Source organism: Oryctolagus cuniculus, chromosome 12 (assembly GCF_964237555.1).
Source record: "Oryctolagus cuniculus chromosome 12, mOryCun1.1, whole genome shotgun sequence".
Lineage (NCBI taxonomy): Eukaryota > Metazoa > Chordata > Mammalia > Lagomorpha > Leporidae > Oryctolagus > Oryctolagus cuniculus.
This window is the reverse complement of record NC_091443.1, coordinates 28,106,769-28,131,338: the sequence shown is the minus strand read 5'-3', so window position 1 is coordinate 28,131,338 and position 24,570 is coordinate 28,106,769. Positions and strand designations below refer to the sequence as shown.

Here is a 24,570-nt window from a genome sequence, read left to right as displayed (position 1 = left end):
GACACCCCAAATATTTTAAACTTATAGCAAATGAAATCTATGTAAAGCAACAGCATGTTCTAGACATAGTTCAAATACTTACTACATTTACTCAGAAAAAGGAGAATGATTTTTTCTAGAAATAAATCTTTACTTTAGTATTATATAATATATAATTATAAATTACATATATTTATATATAATATATATTATAAATTATAAAATATATTTGTATACATTATACATATTTTTATATATACACAATGTATGTTTCCTAATATTTAAACAAACTTTGACAAATTAAGAAATAAAATGAGATTCATTGTCAAGAGAAAAGCTAATGTCTAAAGCAATATTAAACAACAAAAGCAAAGCTGGATGCATCACAGTACGAGATATCAAGACATACTACAGGGCAGTTATACTCAAAATGGCCAGATATTATTGGAAAAATACACATGTGGACCAATGGACCAGAATAGAGTCCCCAAAAATCAATTCACACATCTACAACCAACTAATCTTTGACAAAGGAGCTAAAATTAATCCCTGGAGAAAGGACAGTCTCTTCAAAAAATGTTCTGAGATAAATGGATCTCTGTGTGCAGAAGTATGAAACAAGACCCCTACCTATACCTCATTCAAAGATCAACCCAAAATTATTAGAGGAGAATATTGGAGAAACTCTGTAAACATTTACATAGGCAAGACTTCTTGGAAAAGTCCCCCAAAGCACAGGCAATCAAAGCCAAAATAGACAAATAGTATTTTATTAAAATAAGAAGCTTGTGCACTGCAAAGGAAACATTCAGCAAAGTGAAGAGACAACTGACATAATAGAGAAAACATTTGCAAACTTTGAAACTGATAAAGGATTAATATTGGGATCTATAAAGAGCTCAAAAATTCAACAACACAAACAATTCCATCAAGAAATGGGCAAAGGACTTGGACATTTTTCTAAAGAGGAAATTCAAATGTCCAATAGCACATGAGAAAATGCTCAGGATCACTAGCCATCAGAGAAATGTAAATAAGAACCACAATGAGGTTTCACCACAACCCAGTTAGAATGGCCTTAATACAGAAATCAACAAACAACAAATGCTGGCGAGGACATGGGGAGGAAGGTACCGGAATCCACTGTTGGTAGGTGGGAATGTAAACTAGTACAGCCATTGTGGAAGACAGTATGGAGATACCTCACAAATTTGAATATTGATCTGCCATATGCTCTAACCATTCCACTCCTGGGGATTTACCCAAACCAAAAGAAATCGACATATGAAAGAGTTATCTAAACCCTTCACGTTCATTGTAGCTGAATTCACAATAGCTAAGGTATGAAATCAAACCAGTTGCCTATCAACTGTATATATGTATATATACTATGGAACAATACTCAGCCATAAAAAAGAATGAAATCCTGTCTTTTGCAACAAAATAGATGCAGCTAGAAACCATTATACTTGGTTAAATATGCCAGTCCTAAAAAGACAAATACCAAATATTTTCCATGATCTGTGGTAACCAATAATAGAAAAGAAAAAATGTAATGTAAGGAGGGAAATTGGCATTTTGAGATTTGATGATGATTTACAGCCCTTGTCACTACTGTTTTTATCTTCTTACTATTTGATGAACTCTTTACTTGATGTAGGATTAATCTTATGAGTACAAAGTAAACTGAAAGTAGATTGTTGTAAAAATTAAGAGAGGGGGACCCGCACTATGCATAGCGGGTAAAACCTCCGCCTGCAGTGCCAGCATCCCATATGCTGTTGGTTCGAGTCCCGGCTGCTCCACTTCCACTCCAGCTCTCTGCTGTGGCCTGGGAAAGCAGTAGAAGATGGCCCAAGTCCTTGGGCCCCTGTACCCGCATCAGAGACCTGGAAGAAGCTCCTGGCTTTGGTTTGGCACAGCTCTGACCGTTACAGCCAATTGAGGAGTGAATGAGTAGATGGAAAACCTCTCTCTCTCTGCCTCTCCTTATCTCTCTGCCTCTCCTTCTCTCTCTGTGTAACTCTGACTTTTAAATAAATATTTTTTAAAAAAAACCTAATATAAAACATATGTAGTTAAATACCAAGAGGAAGATGTAAGTGTGCAGCAGAAAAATCTGTTTAAGTAGACAGTTATAAAAAATAGTAAGTAGACAGCTTAAGTGTTTTTGAAACATTGGAAAGATATCACCTCAGAGGTTAATCATTGTTGAAGTGCTATAAACCAAAGGAAATAAGAAAATATTAAAAACATCTGGATATACAATGACATTACAGTCAATGGGAAAATAAGGGCATGGCTAATTTTTACCAGAAATTAGTGAAGCTAGAATATGTTAGAATGGCATCTTCACAGTGTGTGAAAAAAATATCACTCATGAAGATTTCTATATCCTTTGAAAATGAAGGTAAAATAATGATACAGCAAGACAGGCAAAGGTTCAAAGAATTTTTCTGCAGCAAACCTTTATTAGAAGAATAATAGAAGGAATGGTTTAGGCTGCACAAGATTAATACATATAAACCTAGTGTACTTAAACCTAGAACACAAGAAAGCAAATATTTAAGTAAACACAAAGAATGTATTTTAAAATATTTGCAAATATCTATGCCTGTATAAATATCCTTGTATAAGCATTTATGTCTATATATTCCGATATCTTCAAAGCACCATTGACAACTGAAATAAAACAACAGATTGTTGTACATATGTATAGCTAAATATTTGATGAAGGCACAAAGAACAGGAGGGAAGTCATTCCAAGTATGCTACTGCAGGTAGGTAGTTGGCACCAGTGCTGCTTGGGATAACCTCATCCCATATTGGAGTGCTTAGTTGGGGTCCTAGCTCCTCTGCTTCCAACTCAGCTCCCAGCTAATGAACATCCTATGGGGTGGCAAGTCATAGGTCAAGTACTTGGGTCTTAGCTAGCCAAGAGGATGACATGGATGGATTTCTGGCTCTTGGCTTTTTCCTGCCTCAGCCCTGGCTGTTTTGAGCATTTGTAGAGCAAACTAGTTGATGGAAGCTGTCACTCCATAGTATGAATAAAAAGGAAATAAATTTTAAAAACCAAAGTAAGCTTTTGTAAGAATTTTCTATTACTGATAAAGTAGTAGAATATTTCAAGGGCACATGTGATGTAATAAATCACAAAATAAAGACACAAGGATACATAATTAAAAATCAACAGAGGAGATAAGATGGATATGGAAAATATCAATTCACTCCAGAGATGGAAAACAAATCCACTGTAGTAGACTTAAACATATCAGTTATCACATTAGAAGTCAATGTCATTTGCTTTTTCCAGAAAGTTTTTCCAGGACAGAAGTTCACGATATTTACTCTGCATCCGTGTGTAGTAATAAAGGGGAGGGTATTGCCCACATAGTGTTCATATTGGTAAAATTAGCAAAAGAAGATAAATCCCTTTAGATTATGAAGTATCTATTTCATCACATGGCATCCAGAAATCGTGCTGTCAACCTAACTTACTGTTGCTGATGCTAATGTTGATTACCCAGCCAAAGAAGTGTTTAACAGGTTTTTCTCCTAGAAAGAAATTCACTCCCCTCCATGCTGGCCAAATTGAAAACAAATTACTTCTTGGCACAGGCTGCATGTCTATTTGGGCTTCTGTAAAAAATACCGTGAACTGGGTACCTTCTAATTTTGATAGCTGGGAAATCTAAGATCCTTGTGCAGGTATCTTCAGGGTTTGATGAGGGCCCCTTTCTGCTTCAGAGAGGGACATCTTCTTGCTGTAACCCTCACAATGGGAGGCATAAAGGAGTTGTGTTCTGCATCTCTTATAAGGACACTAATCTCACTCATGAGGACCTCTACTCATTGCTCAAGGGTCTCGTGTCCTGATCCCATCACACTGGTAATTAGATTTCATCATATGAATTTTGGGTAACACATTCAGGCTACAGTAGGGAGTTAAGCTCCACCTTCTTGTGGGAGCTGTAACACACACCTAAATTTGGAATTTCTAAAAGTTTATCTATGCAGGTTTCTTATTTATTTATTTAGTATCAATGATTCACTACTGAATTATTTGTTTCATTGCTTAAGTTATTTCAGCATTGGCTATTGAAGCTCTTCAGGCTGCTTCCTGTGTCCCCTTGATAGGCTCTGATCCTTTTTGAAGCATTTCCTTTACTTTAGATTTATTAAAGTGCAATTGGCCAATGAATTTGTTTAAAGTGCACAATGTGATTCACACACACACACACACACACACACATAGTGAAATGATTAATACAATTAACAGTCAAAAATGTTACTTAACCATTTTTTTTTGTGGTGAGAATATTTATGGTCTACTCTCTTAGCAACATTAAGGTATATAGTATAGTACTGCTATTTATAGTCACCATGTTGTACATTACATTTCCAGAATTTATTCATTTTATAAATGAAAGTTTGATTCATCTTATATCACCTCTTTTCCCCATCCCTCAGCCCATGGCAATCACCACTTTACACCTTGTTTTGATGACTTAAACTTTCTCAGTCTACATATGGTGAGATCATACACTATCTGTTTTTCTAGATCTGACTTACTACACTTAGCAAAACACACTCAAGTTACATGCTTGTTGTCACAAGTGATGTCTTTTCATTCTTCTGTATGGCTGCCTAACCCATTGAAGGTAAAAAGAGCAGTGCTTGCAAGAAACAATTGCACAAAAATATTGATATTCAGTTCCTTTTGTCTCTAGTCTTATCAATCATATTGAAATATCATTTTCCAAAATTACGTAGGTTAGTTCCTTTTCTGCCTCCTCATCTCAGTGTGGGTGTGGCATACACTTGTAATATAGTTGGGATCTTGCTCACAATCTTCAGCACACTCAATTCTTCTAATTTTTAAAATCCGTTTATATTCAAATTTACTCTTGGGGTTGTAAATCTCTGTAGGTTTTCACTGACACCTATCATCATCTATCCATATCCACAGTGTCATAGAGATTAATTCCATCAAACTAAAACATCACTTGTGCTACTCCTAATCAAACATTCTCCCTTACCTGAACCCTTGGCTTATAATGATCTTCATTCCTACAGTTTTGAGCTCCAAGATGTAATACAAGTGAAATTCTTCAACATGCAAACTTTCAGTCTGATTTCTTTCACATAACATCACATAAAGCTTATTCGTGCTATTGCATAAATTAATAGCTTGTTCATTTTTATCATGGAATATTACTTCACTGTTTGTATGTACCATAGTTTACCCATTCACCTACTGAAGGATATTTTGGTTGCTTCAAAGATTTGACAATTATAAATAAGGATGGCTAAAAACAATTTTGAGTATGTAATTTTGTAGACAAAAGTTTTTATGTCAATTGGATAAATTCCAAGAAACATGACTGTCACATTGGAAGATAAGTCTAAGTTAAATTTTACAAGGAACTTCCAGACTACCTTGCAAAGGACCATTTTGTATCCCACCAACAATGAGTGAAAGTTGTCAACACCCCCAACCCCAGCCACCAAATGGCTGCAACAGCCAGGGCTGGTCCATGCTGAAGCCTGGAGGCTGCAACACCATCCGGGAGGGTGAGAACCAGGGAAGGGGTGAGGGCGAGGGAGAGGAGAGGAAAATGGGAGAGGTGCTCCTTCCTCTAGCTCATTCTCCAGATGGCTGCAACAGCCGTGGTTGGTCCAGGTTGGAGCTAGGATCCTGAAACACCATCCTAGTCTCTCACCTGCATGGCAGGGGCTCATGTACTCAGTCATCATCTGAGTTCTTTGCAGGCACATTAGCAGGAGCGGGGTCAGAAACAGCAACTGAGTCTCAAATGGATGCTCTGATATGGGGAGCTGTCATTGCAGGTGGCAGCTTAGCTCACTGTGCCGCAACACCAGCCCTGTTTCTTCAAGTTTTACGAACACACACACATACATAGATACAAGTTCTTTATCAGGTTTGTCATTTGCAATCATTTTCTACCACATGATAACTTGAATTTTCATTTTTGTAGCTATGTTGTCCACAGATCCAAAATGTATTTTCAAATAATCTTGAATAAAGTATAAAATTTCACTGTATTCTTTCATGTGCCATGCTTTTAATGCTCTTCTATTAAACTCATTGTTAAATCCAGGGTAATGCAGGTATGGTCCTACGCTTTCCCATTTTCCATTTAGGTGTATGATCCAGTTTGTTTTAATTTTTGCAAGAGGTCTGAGGTGTGTTTCTTGTTTCATTTGTTTTACTTGTGGACATATAATTTGTTTTGGTGACTTCTCTTTTTGTCATTGCCAAAAATCCCTTGGCTATATTGGTGTGAGTCTATTTTATGGTCTCCCTTTTGTTCTATTGATCTGTTTTTTTTTTTTTTTTTTTAATCAGGAACAGCTTTGATTACTAAAACTTAATAGGGTTTGTTAAAAATAAGGAAATGTTGAGTCTTAAAATTGTTTTTCTTTGGAAGATTTATTTTAGTTATTCCAAAGCCTTTAACTTTATCATATAAATAGTGAAGTATTTTGTCAACAGGATAGCTACAAAAGACTTGCTGGGATTTTTACTTGGATTATGTTGAATCTATAGAACAAACTGGGAAAAAATTGACATCTTAACATTATTGAATGTTCCATTTCTTCCTTCCTTCCATTGCTTTACACCAAAAAAGAAACAAATGTAGTTTGAAATCAAAAAGAAAAACCATTCACGTAACATAAAAATGAAGCACTTAAGTATAAATATAACAAAATATGTTTACATAAGATTTAAAGGGTAGAAATCAAGAGTTTGTTCTCTGACCATGTGGGAACTAAAATAGAAATCAATAAAAGATACTTTATAAAACATCGCAGTTATGAAAATTAATCAACACACTCTAAATGGCCATGGGTTAAATAAGAAAAAAAGAAAAGCACAAAAGATACTAGACTTATACACAAGTAATACACCACAAATTATAATGTTAGAAGATGCACCTCAGTATCTGCTGTAAGATAATTTAAAGCATTTAACAATTATGCTTCAAAGGTAAAAATTACTAACACAACATATGATTCTAACTTATAAAACTAGGAAACAAAAAGAAAATGAGATAAGATTGGGGGAGAAGAAGTCATCTTCTTGGAGTGAGGTAAGAGGAACTAGCCCTCATCACTGGTAACACTGCCTGAGGGAGAACCTCACTGACTCCAGTGACTTTGATGATGGCCTGGCGTGCCAGCAGGGACAGAGTACCCACCTAACACCATGACACGAGAGCACATTGCTCTCTTCCCATGCTCCCCTACCCCAAGGGCACCCTTTTGACTTGCAGGGAGGAAATTCCATCTGAATAAGGTGAGTACAGACAGATGAGGGATTTTATGGGAGGGATAAATCTGCAGTCCCCACTGACTTTGAGTCTGGCCTGGAGGGTTGACAGAGGGTGAGGGGTGGAGTACCCACTTAGGCTTGCTCCCCATCCCTCATTCTATCAAGGTGCCTGCACTCAACTTGCCAAGGCAGAGAACTGACCAACTTCTACTGGGCAAGCAGCTGGCTCAGGGAACACTGTGGCTTTGTCTTCAGAGGGGAGAGGCTCGTGGGGCTGAGAATGGATCCTCTGTTCCCTGTGACTGTGGGTGCTCTGCTCGAAATGACTGAGAATTCTATGAATATGTGACAGGTGTGGGATGTGGCTGGGTCTTTGGGCAATCACTGTGTCTGGCTTCAGAGGCCCAGATTTCCTTGAGTGCCTGGGGTGAGTCATGGCAGAGGGTTCTCCAATCACACTAAGGAGCATGCAGATCTGTTGTGGAGTTCCTGTGCCTATGTGGGATGGGTGTGCAACCTGTGCGGGCTCACTCTGAATAGTTGGTTCAGTTTGTCAGAAGGAAATTAGGCTATGATCACGCCAGCCTATGCTATCATGCAGTTACCTCCAGCTGATGATAGCTGAGATATACCATGCAACTTGGGTGTCTCTCGGGCTCTTGTTCCACCCTCCAGCACTGGACAGAGCTCCCTGACTTCATCTAGCATATGCTTCTGAATATGCACTGAAGGACATAATCCACTAAGCCATAGAGTCACATTTCAATGATAAAATCCCTCAGAGGAGAAACCCAGCAAGTGTTTCTACAGCTGTCCACAAATAAATGTAGAAATATAAGAAACATGCACAGTGAAAACAATGACTCCCCAAAAGAAACACAACAAGTCACTATTAGAATGTGAATATGGAGATAATGATGACTTGCCTGAAAAGGAATTCAAAAGAATGATCATAAGATCACTCAAAAACATAGAGAAGCAACTACATGAGTTAAAGAAATCCATACATGACATGGATCAGAAATTCTGACAGGAGATTCAAACTGAAAATTAAAAATGAAGAATTCAATATATCAAGTAAAAATATAATGGAAAGCTTTGACAACAGACTCAGTGAGGCAGAAGAAAGAATATCCAAATTAGAAGATAACTCCTTGGATATATCTTTGACAGCAAAAAAGAAAAATTGTAAAAAACGAAAACAGTGTTTGTGATTTACGAGATATAATCAAACAAGCCAACATACATATCTTAAGAGTTCCTGAAGGTGTAGAATGAAATATTGGAGTAAAAAGGCCTACTCAGTGAAATAATAGCAGAAGAATTCCCTAATTTGGAGGATTAAATGGACATATAAATACAGGAAGCACATAGAACTCCAGGTGAAAATGACCAGAAAAGTTCTTCACCACCAAACATTAAAGTCAAACTTGCAAAAGTAAAACTTAAAGAAAAGATCCTAAAATATGCATGTGAGAAACATTGAATTACCTTCAAAGAATCTCCAATTAGAGTGGCAGCTGATTATCTCATCAGATACCCTTTAGGCTAGTAGAGAAATGAGAAATGTAGTCCAAGTCCTAAAAGGGAGAAAAAAAAAACAAACCTGTCAACCTGTCAGCCCAGAATACTATATCCAGCAAAGCTCTCATTTAATATGGAAGGTAAAATAAAGACTTTCCAAAACAAACAGAAATTGAATTTGTCACCACTCATCAGGTGTTACAAATAATATGTAAGTACGCATTACCCACAGAAATAGAGATGGTCAGCATCATGAAAGAATGTGAAGGAAGAAAATCTTTTAGTAAAGATACAAGAAAATCCAAAACAAACAAAAGGAATATTTGTGGAAAAATGTCCGAAGAGAATCATTACTTATCACTAATAACCTTGAGTGTAAATGGCTTAAATTCTTCAATTAAAATATACAGACTGGCTGAATGTATTAAATTCAAGACCCACCTATTTACTGCCTATAAGAAACACACTTGAGCACCAAAATTACACACAGGGAACAAGTGAAAGGATGAAAAAATATGTCCCATACTATCTGAAAGCAAAAAGGAGCAGGAGTAGACATCCTAATATCAGACAAAATAGATTTTAACACAAAAACTGTTAAAAAAGACAATAAAAAGAATTATATAGTGATTAAGAGATCAATTCAACAGGAATATATGACCATAATAAATGTATATGCACCCAATGCCAAGGCAATGGGGAGTTTCAACACCCATTGTCATCACTGTACAGATAACTACATAAAAAAATCAACAAAGAAACAACAGAACTAATCCAGATTATGGATCAAATGGACCTAATTTATATCTAGAGAGCATTTCATCCCACAGCTGTAGAATACATATTCTTTTCAGCAGTGCATGGAATTTTCACTAGGATAGACTATATGCTAGACTATAATGCAAATCTCAACAAATAAAAAAAAAAAAACCCTGAGATTATATCATATATCTTTTCTGACCACAATGGAATAAAGCTGGGAATTAACTATTTAAGGAACTCTAGAAAATATGCAAACACATGAGACTGAACAACATATTTCCGAGTGAACAGTGGGTTATAGAAGAAATCAAAATGGAAATAAAAAATTCTTAGAAATGAATGAAGAAGACTTCACAAAATATCAAAACTTAAGGGATACAGCAAAAGCAATGTTAATAGGAAAGTTTTAGCAATTAGTGCCTATGTCAATAAATTGGAAAGACATTGAATAATTGATCTAACAAGGTATCTCAAAGATCTAGAAAAATAAAAACCAAATCAAAAATTAGTAGGAGGAAAGAAATAATTAAAATTAGAGAAGAAAAAAACACAACTGAAACAAAATAAAGATACAAAGGATCAATTAAATGAAGAGGTGGCTTTTTGAAAATAATAATAATAAAAAAAGATACACCATTGACCCAAGTAATAAGAAAGAGCGAGGAAAGGAAGGAAGGAGGGAGGAGAGGGAGAGAGAGGGAGAGAGAGAGAAAGACCTAAAGGAGATGGATACAACTGAAATAAAAAGAATTATCAGGAATTACTAGAAATAGATATATGCTAACAAATTGGAAAAACTAGAAGAAATGGGGAGATTTCTTCTTTCTGAACTACTAATTCCAATACTTCCTCCCAAACTCCTTCTATGAGGCTAGCATCGCCTTAATTCCAGAACCAGAAGGGAAACAACAAAGAAAAAGAACTATAGATCAATATCACTGATGAACATAGCCACAGAAATTCTCAGGAAAATACTAGCCAATCAAGTTCAACAACACATCAGAAAGATCATTCATCCAGATCAACTAGGATTAATCCCTGGTATGCAGGGAAGGTTCAACATATGCAAATCAGTACATATGATGCATTGCATAAACAAATTAAAAAATAAAATCAAATTATCTCAATAAATGCAGAGAAAGTATTTGATTAACTATAACATCTATTCCTGCTGTAAATGTTAAACAAATTGGGTATAAATGGAACATACCTCAACAGAATCAAGACAATAGACAGCAAACCTATAACCAGCCTCATATTAAATGGGGAAAAGCTGGGAGCATTTCCACTAACATCTGGAACCAGACAAGGATGCCCACTCTCAACATAAGCATTTGATATAGTTCTGGAAATTTTAGCCAGAGTCATTAGAAAAAAAGAGAAATCAGAGGTATACAAATGATAAAGGAGGACATAAAATTATCCCTGTTTGCAGATGATATGATCATATACATAGGGTAACCAAAAAATTCCATTAAGAAATTACTGGAACTCGCTAAAGAATTTGGTAATGATGCAAGATACAAAATCAACACAAAAAAATCAATAGATTTTGTATACACAAAAAACCATAGCTGAGAAAGCTTGTAAGATCTGTCCTACTCACAATAGCTATAAAATATTTAAATACCTTGAGTTAAATTAAACCAAGGATATTAAAGATGCCTAAAATGAGAATTAAATAATATTAAGGAAGGAAATAGAAGACACAAAGATTGGAAAAATCTTCCAGGTTCATGGATTAGAAGAATTAATATATCAAAATGTCCACACTACCCAAAGTAATTTACAGATTTAGCATGATCCCAATCAAAATATCAAAGATGTTCTTTGATCTGGAAAAAAATTACCCTAAAATTCATATGGAATCACAAAAGATCCTGAGTACCTAAAGCAATCTTAAACAATAAAAATAAAGCTGGAGTCATCACAATACCAGCTTTTAAGACATATTACAGAGCAGTTATAATCAAAACAGATTGGTACTGGCACAAGAATAGACATGCCAATCAGTGGAATCCATAGGACACCCCAGAAGTTAATGTACCCATCTACAATCAACTAAACTTTGACAAATGAGCTAAATCATTCCCTGGACAGAGCACAGTCTCTTCAACAAATTGTGTTCACCAAATTGGACATCTGTATACGAAGTATCAAAGAGGACCCCTATCTTACATCCAATACAAAAATCACCTCACAGTGGATCAGGGATCTAAATCTAAGACCTAAAACCACCTAATTACTAGAGGAAAACAGGAAAAACACAGCAAGATATTGACATAGGGAAAGACTACTTCGATAGGACCCTAGAAGCACAGGCAATAGAGGAAAAAATAGACAAATCAGATTATATCAAGCAAAGAACTTCTGCAAAGTAAAGAGAACACTCAACAAACAGCCAACAGACAGAACTGGAGAAATTATTTGCAAATTATATATCTGATAAAGGATTAATATCCAGGATATAGAATGAGCCCATAAAACTGAACAATAACAAAAACAATTCAGTTAAGAAAACGGGCTAAGGTGATCTGAAGATATGAACAGGCACTTCTCAAAGGATGAAACATAAGTGGCCTGCAGACAAAAGAAAAGATGTTCAGGATCACTATCCATCAGGGAAATGCAAATACACACCACAATGAGGTTTAACCTCAACCCAGTTTAAATGACTATCATCCAGAAGTCAAAAAATAACAAATTCTAGTGAAGACGTGGGGGAAGAAATACCCTAATACACTGCTGGTGAGAATGTAAACTAGTACAGCCATTATAGAAATAGTAGGGGATCCCTCAGACATCTGAAAATAGGTCTACCATATTACCTAGCCATTCTAGCCCTGGAAATTTACCCCAAAGAAATGGAATCAGCATATTAAAGAGATATCTGGACTCCATGTTTATAGCAGTTCAATTCACAAATAGCAAAGGTAAGGAATCAAGCCAGATGTCTATCAACTGATGATCAGATGAAGAAATTGTTGTATTTAAGCATGATAGAATACTACTCAGCCATAAAAAGAAGAAAATCCTGTATTTAGCAATGAAATGGATTCAACTGAAGACCATTTACTTAGTAAAATAAGCTAGTCCCCAGAAGACAAATAGATGATCTCCCTGATTTGTGGACAGAGTCCACAAATGTGGAATCTGTCTAATAGACAGAGTTCAAAAAGTAATGTGTATGAGAATTGTCATTTTGAAATTTGTTTATAGCCCTTGTCTATACTCTTGAGGAACAGTGATTTTTCAATTTACTACTTGTTCAATTCTTTTCAGTGGAAGCTTAAGCTTGTGATTATAAAGTAAATTGAAAAATATGTCATTGTTAAAATTAAAAGAAAATATGAAAGAAAGAGAGAGGATGGGAGTAAGGAAGAGTAGAGTGGGAAGTATCATTGTGCTCTTAAAACTATAAATATGAAATACATGAAATGTATTCCTTCATATAAATAGAGAAGATCTTCTGACCTCTACCCTAACGTAGAGGGCAGGTACCAAAAGGTCTCTCCTGGCTGGTGCTGTGGCTCAATAGACTAATCCTCCGCCTGTGGCGCTGGCACACCAGGTTCTAGTCCTGGTCGGGACGCTGGATTCTGTCCCGGTTGTTCCTCTTCCAGTCCAGCTCTCTGCTGTGGCCCAGGAAGGCAGTGGAGGATGGCCCAAGTCCTTGGGACCTGCACTCACATGGGAGACCAGGAGGAAGGACCTGGCTCCTGGCCTCAGATCAGCACAGTATGCTGGCCACAGTGCACCGGCCACAGTGGCCATAGTGGGGTGAACCAACGGCAAAGGAAGACCTTTCTCTCTGTCTCTCTCTCTCACTGTCCACTCTGTCTGTCAAAAAAAAAAAAAAAAAAAGATAAAATAAAAGGTCTCTCCTATCATTGGCACCCAGCTCCCAGTTTGAGTGGACTTCCCACCCCAGGCTGGTCCTCTTCAAACAACTACATCCTCTTGGCACTAGGAAGCACTGTTCTTGAAAACAACCTGATGTAAGTAAAGCACTTCATCTTTGCTAGCTGGCTGAGAAAGATCACTTTCCTGTCTCTTCTTTCTCAGCTGCTTATCTCAAAATCCGTTTGTTAGACAGGTAGGTGATAGCTTCATCCTGTTTCCCATATAAACCGAGGCCAATTGATAAAATACCACCTTGTCCTAACACTGGACCCTGGGACACCTTTGGAGGAGAGTTCTGGACCTATTTGCATGCTTTGTTGTCACACACAAAAAAGCAAGATGTTAAAAATAAATAAATAAATAAGAGTAGGCAAAGGACTTAAAAAAGAGAGAGAGATAAGATTGGACATCACTGAAATTAAAAAATGAACAAACGGCAGAGGACATTAACCAAACAGAAAACTGACGCTTGGAAAGACAAAACATTTTTTTTTCCCCTAAAGATTTACTTAGTACTTGAAAGGCATTCTGAGAGAGAAAAGGAGAGAGACCGAAACGGAGACAAAGACAAAGAGAGAGATACTTGATCTACTTGTTCACTCCCCAAATTTCACAACAGCTGGATGCTCTGGGCTACCCTGAAGCCAGGAGTCAGGAGCCAGCCATTCCATCCTGGTCTCCAACATGGTGGCAGAGGCCCAAACAGTTGAGTCATCTTCCACTGTCTTCCCAAGTGCATTAGCAAGAAGCTGAATCAGAAGTGGAGTATCCGGGAATGCAACCAATACCGCAGTATTGAATGCAGATGTTGAAAGCAGTGGCTCAGCCTGCTGCATCACAATTGTGGCTCATAACCAAATCTTTAATCCTCTGGGACGATAAAAGCTACAAATTACCAAAATAAAGGATGAGACTAGGAGCATCAACATTAACAGGAAAATAAGAAAAATGACAAATGAGTTTGTGTGAATATATTCACCAATTTGGATGAAATTGAGTAATTGTTCCAAAGACATATTTATCAAAACAAGGGGGACTGGAAATTTGGATATCATTATGTTTAAAAAAAATCCAATCCTAAATGTGCAGGTTTCCCAAAAGATAACTCTAGGAATATTTGACTTAGTGAATTCTAAACATTTAAGGAAGTGATTATTTATATCAGGAAATAGAAAAGATTATTTTGATCTTATAATAATAACACATGTTTATCTGATTCCAAACCCAGACAAGGTTATTTATTTATTTATTTATTTATTTTTGACAGGCAGAGTTAGACAGTGAGAGAGACAGAGAGAAAGGTCTTCCTTTAGCTGGTTCACTCCCCAAATGGCCTCTATGGCCTGCCTGCGCCGATCTGAAACCAGGAGCCAGGTGCCTCCTCCTGGTCTCCCATTCGGGCGCAGGGACCCAAGCACTTGAGCCATCCTCCACGGCCTTCCTCGGCCACAGCAGAGAGTTGGACTGGAAGAGGAGCAAATGGGACAGAATCAGGCGCCCCAATGGGGTCTAGAATCTGGGGTGCTGGTGCCACAGGCAGAGGATTAGCCAAGTGAGCTGCGTGCTGGCCAAGACAAGGTTATTTAAGTAGAGAAAATTACTGACCCGAATTGCATATGGACCTTATGAATAAATGCAATCTTTCTCTAAAAATTATCAGCAAAGTGGATGCTATATAAAAATGCATTACATGGAAATGTAGATTCTCTGAGACTATAGCAATGACCTAATGCAAAAAATATAGAAAATCATTTAATATAATTACCCACAGTAGTAGAGAAAACTACCACACTTATTTTAGTTCCCTAAAAATATGACAAACTCAGTATCCACTCGGGGAAAACACCATTCACCAAATTATAAATAGACAGACAAAACTGCAAGTTTAGAAAGTGATTAAAAACTTCTGGATATTCAAGTTCCTCAGTCCCTGTCACCTAAATGGAGAACAAAGTTGAGCTCCAAACCCAGCCCTGAATATTGCTTGTGTTTAGGATTGAACTAGTGGATAAAAGATCTCTTTTTCTGTGGCTATCTTTCTCTGACTTTCAAATAAAATGCAAAGAAAAATTTTAATTAAAAATTCAAGTTATTATAATACTCAATTTGATATAGTGTATAGTCAACCCCCCCCCCCATTAAATCAGGAACATAGCAAAGAATGTTCCTCTCACTTTTTAATTCAATATCATAAAAACTTATTGGCCACAATATTAGGTCAAGGAAAAGAAATAAGAGATGTAGAGATGAGAAAGAAAAAAAATAAACAGACTATCTCTGTCCCAGGAATGTTGTATATGTAGGGAATCCTAAAAAAAATTTACCAAATAATACCTGCGAGGACTGAAAAGTGAATTTACCAATATTGCCAGACAGAAAGTCAACACTAAAAAATTCATTTTCATCTCTTAATTGTGTGAGTTAACAATTGGGTAAAAAAGCTGAAGAAGTCTAGAAAAAGCCTACTACACATAGTCAGTGAACCCAGCAACAATTGAGCTCCTTACGTGGTGTGGTCTGAATGTCTGTGTTCCTTCCAAAGTCATATCCCGAGAGCAAATCAGCAATGAGGCTGGATTAGGAGGTGGGCCTTGCTGGGGATGATGAGGTCATGATGACGGAAGTGTTGTAAATGGAGTAAGTGTCCTTACACATGGGCTCCAGAGAGCTGCACTGCCCTTTCTGTCACAGTTAGAATGTGTGCTCTGTGAGCTGGTACATGAGCTGGTACCAGACATGAGATCTGAGGGTACCTTAGTCATGGACTTCCTGGTCTCTGAACTCTGAGAAAGAATTTTCTGTTCATAAGCTACCCAGTTTATGAAATTTTGGTATACCCACTCAAATGGACTAAGACACAGGACAACATTCAAAGTAAGTTGAATGTCTATATATACTAGCTATGATCAATTAGAACGCAGAAATGAGAGAGAAATATAAAAAGTCCCTCCTAAAGAGACAGCTTATACATGAATTAAAAAAACATTATAGTATGAATATTTCAATTACCCCAAATTGATTTATTTATATATTCAATGCAGTTCCACGATCTGACCTAAATTTATAAGAACATCAAAATGCACAAGGGTTACATGTTAATCTAAAATTTAAAAAAAAGAACATCACTTTGTAAAATTTATATAGAAACAAAGTACAGGGCTGGCACTGTGGCTCACTTGGCTAATCATCCGCCTGCGGTGATGGCATCCCATATGGGAGCCGGGTTCTAGTCCCGGTTGCTCCTCTTCCAGTCCAGCTCTCTGCTGTGGCCCGGGAAGGCAGTGGAGGATGGCCCAAGTGCTTGGGGCCCTGCACCCGCTTGGGAGACCAGGGAGAAGCACCTGGCTCCTGGCTTTGGATTGGCGCAGCATGGCCATAGCAGCCATTTGGGGGGTGAACCAACAGAAGGAAGACCTTTTTCTCTGTCTCATTGTCTAACTCTATCTGTCAAATAAAAGAAAAACAAAGAAACAAAGCAAAATGATTTTGAGATAAGACAGGTTTCAAGGGCTTATTCTGAGGAACTTCAGTATTAACTATAAATCAGGCTAATGTGGGGCTGGCGCTGTGGCGCAGCGGGTTAACGCCCTGGCCTGAAGTGCCGGCATCCCATATGGGTGCTGGTTCTAGTCCCGGCTGCTCCTCTTCTGATCCAGCTCTCTGCTATAGCCTGGGAAAGCAGTAGAAGATGTCCCAAGTTCTTGGGCCCCTGCACCCGTGTGGGAGACCTGGAAGAAGCTCCTGGCTCTGGGCTTCGAAGCGGTGCAGCTCCAGCCTTTGCGGCCACCTGGGGAGTGAACCAGTGGATGGAAGACCTCTCTCTCTCTCTCTCTCTCTCTCTCTCTCTCTCTCTGTGTAACTCTGACATTCAAATAAATAAATCTTTAATAAATAAATAAATAAATCTAATGTGATATTGCTGGAAGAATAGAGCACAAGTGAATGGAATAAGATAAAAAGTTAAAAAAAAAAAGCAAATCTATAAGCCACAAATGTAGCCAAAGAAAATAAATGGGAAACAATGAAATATTCTCAACATATGATGCTGGTACAACTGTGCTCCTGGCTTTTGCTTTTAAAGAATGTTGGCTTATAACTCCCAACATGTGAAATAGTAGAATTTTATAGAGTTAAGAGAAGAGCAAAATCTGAATGTTTTTGTAGGAAAAATGTACAAGTATCTTCCTGATGTCATTTGTGGAGACTCAAAAGTATCTCTGAATATTTTGCTGTTGTAAATCAAATATCATATTGTTTTATAAAAAGAATAGCAGGTTGGAACTTCCACAATGTTTGCAAACACATAACTTCTTCAAAGATATGCATAAAACTTTTCCGGCAAGATGGCGGAATAGGAAGGGAGCACACTGATAGTCTGGGGAGAGATAGCTTAATAAAAGTGGAGATACTGCAGGTTCAAGGAAGAGTAGGGGAGGAAACAGCAGAAGAAACTCTTCCGGAACACGTGACTCACAGCGGACCTGCGTGGAGAGCATGGGAGCCCACAGTTCGGGACATCAGCGGCAGACTCAACACACCAGCGCTGGAACGCGAGGTGAGCCGAACCTCAATAGCCCGAGACACCGGCAGGCAAGCGGAGAGAGGAGACTAGAGGGAACGACCCCCGGGGGGGGAAGTTCACAAGGCTAACTGGAAGAGAGAGAGAGAGAGAAAAAAGGGTGACTAGTACGGACACGGGTTTCTCTCTCTCCGCTCACCTCTCAAGGGCGAGCAAGACAAAGAGCAGGCGCCATCTTGGACATACGTCATAAGCAGAGCGACCTCAGGTCTGCACCGGCCCTGAGCCTAGCAGAAAAACCTGACTCTGGGCGGGGCGAATTAAAAGGAGATTAGGAGCTAGTAAATTTGTGGTGCTACTGAACTGAGACTGTGAAAAAAGAGACGGTGGGGGAGAGAACTCACGGAATTCACGTGAGCACTCTCCAGAGACGCTACAATTCCGTAACTTTGGCAACCCAGTGGGAGGCTGAAGGAGAATTTGAGCCCACTCTGAGGGCCGAACAGATTCCCTGTGGGGATCTTGGGAAAGAGCTTCCAATCTCTGGCTCCTGTGGGTATATCATTTGCCTGCTAACTACCTCCAACTTCGTTCAGCTGTGCGGAATTACTTCCCTTTTGAATCAAAAAAAAAAAGAGAGAGAGATTTACCACGCCTAACCTGGGAGTGTCACCTTTGGCACACCAAACAGAGCTCTCAGGCCACACCCATCTCAAGCCCTAAGGCTCCATCAAAAACAGATAGTCCACTTAATCTAGAGTCATAGTATAACAAGAAAAAGCACCACAGTGAAGAAACCAAATATCTCCAATATGCCAAATAGCAAACGCAAAAACCGAGGTAATAAAAACAAGGAAGTCACCATGACGCCCTCAAATGAAAAAGACACCCCAATTCAAGATTATGAAGATGATGACATAGAAGAAATGCAAGAAGCAGATCTCAAAAAATTGATAAGAACATTAAGAAGTTCTCAAAAACAAATTCTGGAACTACACAAGTCCTTAATGGACAAGATAGAAAATCTCTCTCGTGAAAATGAAATATTAAGGAGGAATCAAAATGAAACGAAACAACTAGTACAACAGGAAACTGTGATAGTGACTGAAGTGAAGAATTCAATAGATCAAATGAAAAACACAATAGAGAGCCTTACAAACAGAATGGGTGAAGCAGAAGAGAGAATATCGGACTTAGAAGACAGAGAACAGGAAAGGATACAGTCAGACCAAAGAAAAGAAGAGGAAATTAGAAATCTGAAACATATTGTCGGGAATCTTCAGGATACTATTAAAAAACCCAACATTCAGGTTCTAGGAGTTCCTGAAGGCATGGAGAGGGAGAAAGGATTAGAAGGCCTTTTTAGTGAGATATTAGCAGAAAATTTCCCAGGTTTGGAGAAGGACAGAGAAATCCTAGTACAGGAAGCCCACAGAACCCCTAATAAACACGACCAAAAGAGATCCTCACCACGACACGTTGTAATTAAACTCTCCACAGTGAAACATAAAGAAAAGATCCTAAAATGTGCAAGAGAGAAACGTCAGATTACTCTCAGAGGATCTCCAATCAGACTCACAGCTGACTTCTCATCAGAAACTCTAAAAGCTAGGAGGGAATGGCGAGATATAGCCCAGGTACTAAGAGAGAACAACTGCCAGCCCAGAATATTATATCCTGCTAAGCTATCATTTGTGAATGAAGGTGAAATAAAGACTTTTCATTGCAAACAGAAATTGAAAGAATTTGTTGCCACTCGTCCAGCCCTGCAAAAGATGCTTAAAGATGTGTTACACACAGAAACACAGAAACACGGTCATCAATATGAAAGAAGGTAAAGGAAGGAAACCAAGGAAGGAAACCTCACAGCAAAAGATCACAGGGAATTCAAAGCATATATTAGAACTTATCTTTGGCAAATGGCAGGGCAAAGTTACCACTTATCATTAGTCACTTTGAACGTGAATGGCCTGAACTGTCCAGTTAAAAGACACCGATTGGCTGATTGGGTTAAGGAACAAAACCCATCTATTTGCTGCTTACAAGAAACACATCTTTCCAACAAAGATCCATACAGACTGAAAGTGAAAGGCTGGAAAAAGATATACCATGCCAACAGAAATGAAAAAAGAGCGGGCGTAGCCATCTTAATATCGGACAACATAAACTTTACCACAAAAACTGTTAAGAGAGACAAAGAGGGACACTATATCATGATTAAGGGATCAATTCAACAGGAAGATATAACAAATATCAATGTATATGCACCTAACTACAGGGCACCAGTTTATCTAAAAGATTTATTAACGGACTTAAAGGGAGACTTAGACCCCAATACAGTAGTACTGGGGGACTTCAATACTCCACTCTCAGAAATGGACAGATCATCGGTCAGAAGATCAACAAGGATACAGTAGATTTAAACGACACTATAGCCCAAATGGATCTAACAGATATATACAGAACTTTCAATTCTACAGCTAAAGATTTTACATTCTTCTCAGCAGTACATGGAAGCTTCTCTAGGATTGACCACATACTAGGCCATAAAGCGAGTCTCAGCAAATTCAAAAGAATTAGAATCATACCATGCAGCTTCTCAGACCATAAAGGAATGAAGTTGGAAATTACCAACTCAGGAATCCCTAGAGCATACGCAAACACATGGAGATTGAACAACATGCTCCTGAATCAACAATGGGTCATAGAAGAAATCAAAAGAGAAATCAAAAACTTTCTGGAAGTAAATGAGGATAACAGCACAACATACCAAAACTTATGGGACACAGCAAAAGCAGTGTTAAGAGGAAAGTTTATATCAATAGGTGCCTACATCAAGAAATTGGAAAGACACCAAATAGATGAGCTTTCAATTCACCTCAAGGATCTAGAAAACCTACAGCAAATCAGACCCAAATCTAGTAGGAGAAGAGAAATAATTAAAATCAGAGAAGAAATCAACAGGATTGAATCAAGAAAAACATTACAAAAAATCAGCCAAACGAAGAGCTGGTTTTTTGAAAAAATAAACAAAATTGACACCCCATTGGCCCAACTAACTAAAAAAAGAAGAGAAAAGACCCAAATCAATAAAATCAGAGATGAAAAAGGAAACGTAACAACAGACACCACAGAAATAAAAAGAATCATCAGAAATTACTACAAGGACTTGTATGCCAGCAAACAGGGAAACCTATCAGAAATGGATAGATTCCTGGACACATGCAACCTGCCTAAATTGAACCAGGAAGACATCGAAAACCTAAACAGACCCATAACTGAGACAGAAATTGAAACAGTAATAAAGGCCCTCCCAACAAAGAAAAGCCCAGGACCAGATGGATTCACTGCTGAATTCTACCAGACATTTAAAGAACTAACTCCAATTCTTCTCAAACTATTCAGAACAATCGAAGAAGAGGGAATCCTCCCAAATTCTTTCTATGAAGCCAGCATCACCTTAATTCCTAAGCCGGAAAAAGATGCAGCACTGAAAGAGAATTACAGACCAATATCCCTGATGAACATAGATGCAAAAATCCTCAATAAAATTCTCGCCAATAGAATGCAACAACACATCAGAAAGATCATCCACCCAGACCAAGTGGGATTCATCCCTGGTATGCAGGGATGGTTTAATGTGCGCAAGACAATCAATGTGATACACCACATTAACAGACTGCAGAAGAAAAACCATATGATTATCTCAATAGATGCCGAGAAAGCATTTGATAAAATACAACACCCGTTCATGATGAAAACTCTAAGCAAACTGGGTTTGGAAGGAACATTCCTCAATACAATCAAAGCAATCTATGAAAAACCCACAGCCAACATCCTATTGAATGGGGAAAAGTTGGAAGCATTTCCACTGAGATCTGGAACCAGACAGGGATGCCCACTCTCACCACTGCTATTCAATATAGTTCTGGAGGTTCTAGCCAGAGCTATTAGGCAAGAAAAAGAAATTAAAGGGATACAAATTGGGAAGGAAGAGCTCAAACTATCCCTCTTTGCAGATGACATGATTCTTTATTTAGAGGACCCAAAGAACTCTACTAAGAGACTATTGGAACTCATAGAAGAGTTTGGCAAAGTAGCAGGGTATAAAATCAATGCACAAAAATCAACAGCCTTTGTATACACAGACAATGCCATGGCTGAGGAAGAACTTCTAAGATCAATCCCATTCACAATAGCTACAAAAACAATCAAATACCTTGGAATAAACTTAACCAAGGACGTTAAAGATCTCTACGATGAAAATTACAAAACCTTAAAGAAAGAAATAGAAGAGGATACCAAAAAATGGAAAAATCTTCCATGCTCATGGATTGGAAGAATCAATATCATCAAAATGTCCATTCTCCCAAAAGCAATTTACAGATTCAATGCAATACCAATCAAGATACCGAAGACCTTCTTCTCAGATCTGGAAAAAATGGTGCTGAAATTTATATGGAGGCACAAGAGACCTCGAATAGCTAAAGCAATCTTGTACAACAAAAACAAAGCCGGAGGCATCACAATACCAGATTTCAGGACATACTACAGGGCAGTTGTAATTAAAACAGCATGGTACTGGTACAGAAACAGATGGATAGACCAATGGAACAGAATAGAAACACCAGAAATCAACCCAAACATCTACAGCCAACTTATATTTGATCAAGGATCTAAAACTAATTCCTGGAGCAAGGACAGTCTATTCAATAAATGGTGCTGGGAAAATTGGATTTCCACGTGCAGAATCATGAAGCAAGACCCCTACCTTACACCTTACACAAAAATCCACTCCACATGGATTAAAGACCTAAATCTACGACCTGACACCATCAAGTTATTAGAGAACATTGGAGAAACCCTTCAAGATATTGGCACAGGCAAAGAATTTCTGGAAAAGACCCGGGAGGCACAGGCAGTCAAAGCCAAAATCAACTATTGGGATTGCATCAAATTGAGAAGTTTCTGTACTGCAAAAGAAACAGTCAGGAGAGTGAAAAGACAACCGACAGAATGGGAAAAAATATTTGCAAACTATGCAACAGACAAAGGGTTAATAACCAGAATCTACAAAGAGATCAAGAAACTCCACAAAAACAAAACCAACAACCCACTTAAGAGATGGGCCAAGGACCTCAATAGACATTTTTCAAAAGAGGAAATCCAAATGGCCAACAGGCACATGAAAAAATGTTCAAGGTCATTAGCAATCAGGGAAATGCAAATCAAAACCACAATGAGGTTTCACCTCACCCCGGTTAGAATGGCTCACATGCAGAAATCTACCAACAACAGATGCTGGCGAGGATGTGGGGAAAAAGGGACACTAACCCACTGTTGGTGGGAATGCAAACTGGTCAAGCCACTATGGAAGTCAGTCTGGAGATTCCTCAGAAACCTGAAGATAACCCTACCGTTCGACCCAGCCATCCCACTCCTTGGAATTTACCCAAAGGAATTTAAATTGGTAAACAAAAAAGAGGTCTGCACCCTAATGTTTATTGCAGCTCAATTCACAATAGCTAAGACCTGGAACCAACCTAAATGCCCATCAACGATAGACTGGATAAAGAAATTATGGGATATGTACTCTTTAGAATACTATACCGCAGTAAGAAACAACGAAATCCAGTCATTTGCAACAAAATGGAGGAATCTGGAACACATCATGCTGAGTGAAATAAGCCAGTCCCAAAGGGACAAATACCATATGTTCTCCCTGATCGGTGACGACTGACTGAACACCAAGAGGGAAACCTGTTGGAGTGAGGTGGACACTATGGGAAATGGTGGCTTGATCAGCATAGCCCTGACTGTTAATGAACAACTAAATACATTATCCCTCTTAGTAGTTTTTTTTATCTGTTCTACTTAATATGACTGGTTTAGATCTGAAATTGATGCACAGTTATTCTTAAGTGTTGAAAATTAACTGAAATGTGATCCCTGTTGAACCTGGTGGTGGGAATGGGAGAGGGAAGAGATGTATAATTTGGGACATGCTCAGGCTGACTTGCCCCAAGTGTTGGAGTTGGAAGCATACCAGGGGATTCCAATTCAATCCCATCGAGGTGGCATGTACCAATGCCATCTCACTGTTCCAGGTGATCAGTTTCAGTTCACAGTTGGTCATGGTGAAGGGACTGGGAGTCAAAGGGAGCACATAGACAAGTCTAGTACCTGCTAACGCTAACTGATGGAGTAAATAAAGGGGAGAGTGATCCAACATGGGAAGTGAGAATCTCAGCAGACTCATAGAATGGCAGATGTCCTAAATAGCACTCTGGCCTCAGAATCAGCCCTAAAGGCATTCGGAGCTGGCTGAAAAGCTCATGAGAGTATTTCAGGCATGGAAAGCCAAGACACTCTGGCAAAAGATCTCTGCGAGTGAGATCCCAGTGGAAAGAACAGGTCTTCAAAGAAGGAGGTACCTTTCTCTGAAGGGAGGAGAGAACCTCCACTTTGACTATGAGCTTGTCTAAACAAGATAAGAATCAGAGAACTCAGAGGGCTTCCATAGCCTTGGAAACTCATGACTGGAGCATAGGGAGATTACTGATGCCATAGACAGGAGTGTCAA

At 38.3% G+C, this 24,570-nt stretch overlaps 1 long non-coding RNA gene across 2 annotated transcripts in view; it reads right to left on the bottom strand.

Moving 5' to 3' along the window:
* The window catches only part of LOC103351248 (uncharacterized), a 406,717-nt gene that overhangs the window by 71,358 nt on the left and 310,789 nt on the right, over nucleotides 1-24,570 (bottom strand). The window contains exon 10 of one of the 2 annotated variants that reach the window (XR_011380454.1): nucleotides 8,771-8,859. This is a non-coding gene — a long non-coding RNA (uncharacterized lncRNA). Of the gene's footprint in view, nucleotides 1-271; nucleotides 8,860-24,570 lie in introns of those variants that run through there. The other variant, XR_011380453.1, reaches the window with a different exon arrangement.